Raw genomic sequence first — 5,032 nt, 5'->3', positions numbered from 1 at the left:
TATGATATGATAGATGGTGAAGAGATTGAGATTGTTAACAGCTTTAGTTTGGCTCCACAGACAACATTCTTGGTACCAGCAGCCAGGAAATCAAAAGATTAATTGCATTGGGAAAGTCTGCTGTCAGGGACCTCTCCAGTCAGTCTTGGAGACTAAGGTGCGCCTGATCCAGGCCATACATAGTCTTAGCAGTTATGTGCTATGCATCAGAAAGCTGGACAATGACCAGTGATGATAGAAAGAGAATTGATGCCTTTTAGCTTTGGTGCTAGAGAAGAGAATTGAATATACCATGGACTGCCAGTAGAAAAAACAGGTTCATCTTAGAGAGGGTGAAACCAGGCTGCTCCTTGGAGGCAAGGATTCTGAAGCTTTGTCTGGCATACTTGGGACTTGGAGAGGGACAGTGCGGGAGAGGAAGCCCCTCAATGAGATGGATTGATTCAGTGACTGGGGTAGTGGGGGTAGGTGTGTCAGAGACAGTAAGGTTGGCACAGGATAGAGCAGGGTTCAGGGCTGTTGTACATAGGTTCTCTATGAGTCACAAGCAACTCGATGCCACTTAACAACAACATGTAAAAATGAGGAACCTAAAAGGTATACTTAAAAAACATTATTGAAAAAGAATGTATTGATGTGAATAGTAGTGTATTACCCAGTGAAAATGCAACTCATATAATGAATAAATACTCACAATAAGAAATACTACAGAAATAAATTGGGAGTTCTGGTGGCTTAGAGATAAGGAGTTGTGCTGCCAGCCCAGTGGAAAGGGGTTTAAATCCACCAGCTGCTCTGCAGGAGGAAGATGGGCAGTTTCTTCCTGTCTGATTAGCTTAGCTGCCTCTGAAAACCCACCGAAGGATCAGCTATGAGTTGGTTCTGATTTGACGGTACACAGCAGCAACAGAAAGAAATAGTATTAGCTCTTATGAAGCATGTTGTTGTTATGTGTAGTAATGAGTCCAAGCCAACTCGTAGTTGACCCTTGAGTGGGTTTTCAGAGGCTGTGAATTGCATGGATGGAGATTGCCCATCTTTCTCCCATGGAGCAGCTAGTGGATTTGGACTGTTTATCTTTGGGTAGGCAGCACAATTCTCTATCCACTTGACTACCACTGCTCCCTTATAAAGCATAGCAACCATTTTTTATCAGGAATGCTGTGCACTTGGGAACATTTGGGAAAACACCTACATTCTTTCATTTAAAAACATAATAGTGACTATATTGTCATTGAAAAAACAATAATGGCGAATAAGAAAGAAAAAACACCAAAACAAGCCTCTGCAAGATGACACACCTTAGCAACCTAGTAGAAACTGTCAGTGGAAACAATTTAAACTCAAGACTGGGCATTTTAATATAAGTTAAAGCTATCAGAATTCAAAGTAAAGAATTGATGTCTGGTGTGTGTTTTTTTAAAATATATTTTTTATAAAATTTTTATTTTATACTGATTTAATTACAAAGTCTGTGTATATTATTTTTCATACCACATCTTTTCTGTTTCTTTTGGGTAGCACTTTTCTAAGGTTCTGACTTCCAAAAGTCAATCAAGTCACATAAAGGTTTGTTGTTATCTGTACTATCTGGTACTTGTATTGTCCTTACTGCCCAATTCTTCTATTTTTTTTTAATTTTTATTAAATTTTATTAATTTTAATGAACATTTACAGAGATTTTTGGATTTCCATTCATTCATTGTTGCACTATTTTCTCTATCTCCCCCCACCCCCGCCAAGTTGGTTCCCCTTTTTTTTTTCCCTTGAAAGTCTGTTTTCATTGTCCCATTGCCACAGTGCTTGTCAAAGCCAGTTCTGATTAATCTCCTTTGTCAGTGTATCCTTTGCCATTCCCTATCACTCCTCCCTGAGAGAGACTTCACCCTGATTCATAAGGAAAAGGGGACGGCGTATTCTCTTAGCTACTTCCTGCTGAAAAGGGACGCTGTAGGTTTCAGGGTAAACATCTTCTCTCACTACTCTAAAGGGCCCCTTTGGCAGTAGGAAACACATAGACTATTATGGAGATTGATTTTGGAATTTAGATGCACTGTTATCAGTTGTGCTTAGCCGTACATGTATCTTGGAACTGTTGCAGTCTAGAAGACACAAATTTAGCTAACAAGTTAAAAGTACATGAGTCAAAAATTAAAAGCAATAATATTCCAAGTTGAGGTTCTAACAGTGGCACAGATCAAGTTAAAGAGGGATGTCTGTTGTTTTAAGTTAATACAGTGATTGAAGAATGATAACAGGTTTTGGCAATGTATATTATTAATACCATGGATGCTAATGAAGAAAGTACTAGTGAGGAAACTTTAATGTTAGAGTTGAAGTTCATAGTTTTTAAATTAATTCACTCTGTAAGGAATTATGATAATGATTTTTGAGCCTTTAGCCTTCTTCAAACACATCTGGAGAAGACCTTTATTCTGGACTTCAGAAATTAAATTAATATCATTATTAAACAGTCAACAAGCACTTTCTCTCTCTCTTTTTTTAAAAGGAAAAACAAGGAAAAATGAGACATTGAAAGCAGCAGCTATGAGGCAGAGCCCAACAGAACTATGGAGACTTCTGTTGACAGCACCAGAAGCGAATCACAGGTAATTTTGGCTTTGGATATAAGAACCATACTGTGTGTGTGTGTGTGTGTGTGTGTGTGTGTAAATAGGAATGATAGTTAGATGCCATTTTGCAGTTCTTGACCTGGCAGGTGCCCAATCAGTGGAGCTTCTCTTGGACTTTGGAAGGTGTTCTCTGTATACTGGTGTCAGAAATCAAATTGTGTCCCCAGAATATATATCAAGTTGATGGAAGACTATTTGGTGCTTTCTCAAAAAGTTGGAAATTGACATACCATTTGACCTAGGTATTGCACTACTGAGAACATACCCTAAAGAAACCAGAGCCGTGATGCAAATAGATGTATGGACATCCATGTTTATTGCTGCATTATTCACAATAATGAAGAAATGGAAGTAGCCCAAATGCCCAGCAACAAAACAAATGGATAGAAAAACCGTGTACAGCCACACAATGGAACATTATGCAGCACTGAAAAGCAATTAACTTGTAAAACGCTACACAACACGGGTGAGACTGGAAGACATTATGCTAAGTGAAATATTTCAATCGTAAAAGGACAAATAGTGAATAATACTGCTATTATAGAATAGAATTGACACATGGTGGGGGAACAGGAAAAGAGTGGATAGATAATAAACACTTCACTGAAACAGATGAGAGGAAGGACTGAGGGAAAGGAATATATGTTTAGGTATTATATGCATGACAGTCTGGAGCAAGAGGTGCCTTGCAAGGTGAGTTGGGGGGAGGGGAAAGGATGGGAGAGAAAAGGAAATGTGCAACAATGAGTGACTGAAAACCCAGTCGTTCATAAATAGCACAATAAAATAAAGAAAAAAGTGATGTCAACTTGACTCAGCCATGATTCCCAGTACTGTGTGATTAGCCTCTGTTTTGTGTTATGCTCTAAATTCTAACATCTGCCTTTAGTGAATGAGGAAGGATTATGTTTTATGTCAGTGAAGCAAAATTAGGTTGGATGTCCCCACCAAAGCCCTGATCTGATAGGAGGACATTCCCTAGCATCTGGACTAGCATCTTTTATCTTAGAAGAGATGAAAGGTGAGAGAAGTAAGGGGACAAAGGGATCTCAGTACCACCAGGAAAGAAGAGTTGGGAGTGGAGCACATTATTTGGAGCTAGAATCCTGTGCTGACAAACCTCCTAGACCTCGGAAAAGATTGATGCCAGGACCCAACAAGATCTCCAAGGATTGTTGGACCTACCAATGTTTAAAGGAAGCGAGGAGTTTTCTCCAGAACTGAGAGCGAGCGAGCCTTTCCCTAGAGCTGGTAGACAGAACTTGGTTTGAACTTCTAGTTTCCTAAGCTGTGAGAGGATAAATTTCTGCTTGTTAAAGTTGCACACTTGTGATGTTTCTATTATAGCAACACTAGGCAACTAAGACTGAAGACGAGAAGATGAGGCAGAGGATGTCACTTGGGTAGCAGAATAGCAAATGGAATTCTGAACTGGACATTCTAAACAAATGCCATGAAATACTCAGGATGCCCCTAAAACGTCTAGTTTTGGTACATGAGCTGGTGAAGCAAGCACATTTTCCTAATCTTTTCACAAAGTCCTGGGCGTAACGCCAACAATATCAAAGACAGGTTTGGCATAATAGAGGAGAGCTATATGTTCCTGTTGTTTTCTGCCTGGGATCCACATGTCTCATACATGTTAACAGTGAAAGAAATAACCTCAATTTAAAGCAAATTTTAAGGAATGCTATTTTGTAAAAATTAAAAAAAACAATGAATACCAAATTCTATTTTTAAAAAGAAAACTTTATTTTTTTCCATGTCGATTGTAGTGTTTTCCTTTTTCTAACTATTCTGATTTATTTGGGTATTTGTACTTCAGATTATTATGCATAGTTATGTCATTTATTAGTCTGTTAAAGTTAAGTCATAAATGTTTTAATTAAATACTATTGTTTAATGAGATATTAAAATATTAAAACATTTAGAGAATCACAAAGACATCAACTATATAATACCCAGTGATTGAAGTCAACATGCTCAGTGTAAACCACAAAACAAATGTTCTGCATCCTTCTTTGTTGAATATCGACTAGGATCTTAACAGCTTGTGTGTGGCTGTCAGAGATTCAGCAATCTAAGGTTTCTTTTTGTCTAGGGGCAAAGAAGAGTGATGGTGCTCAGCTACCACTATTGACTCCTCAAAAGGACCATGATAGAAGGTCCTGGGTGAAATAAAAGAACAAATGCTGGCGAGGTTGTGGAGAGACTGGAACCCTGATTCACTGTTGGTGGGAGTGTAAAATGGTGCAACCACTGTGGAAAGCATTGTGGCGCTTTCTCAAAAAGTTGCAAATATACCATTTGACCCAGCAATTCCACTACTGGGAATATACCCTAAAGAGACCATAAATGACATCCAAGTAGATATATGTATACCCATGTTTATCGCGGCT

Source organism: Elephantulus edwardii, unplaced genomic scaffold, assembly GCF_000299155.1.
Source record: "Elephantulus edwardii isolate Elephantulus edwardi_28Jun2011 unplaced genomic scaffold, EleEdw1.0 scaffold00133, whole genome shotgun sequence".
NCBI lineage: Eukaryota > Metazoa > Chordata > Mammalia > Macroscelidea > Macroscelididae > Elephantulus > Elephantulus edwardii.
Note: the sequence above shows the minus strand (reverse complement) of the source record.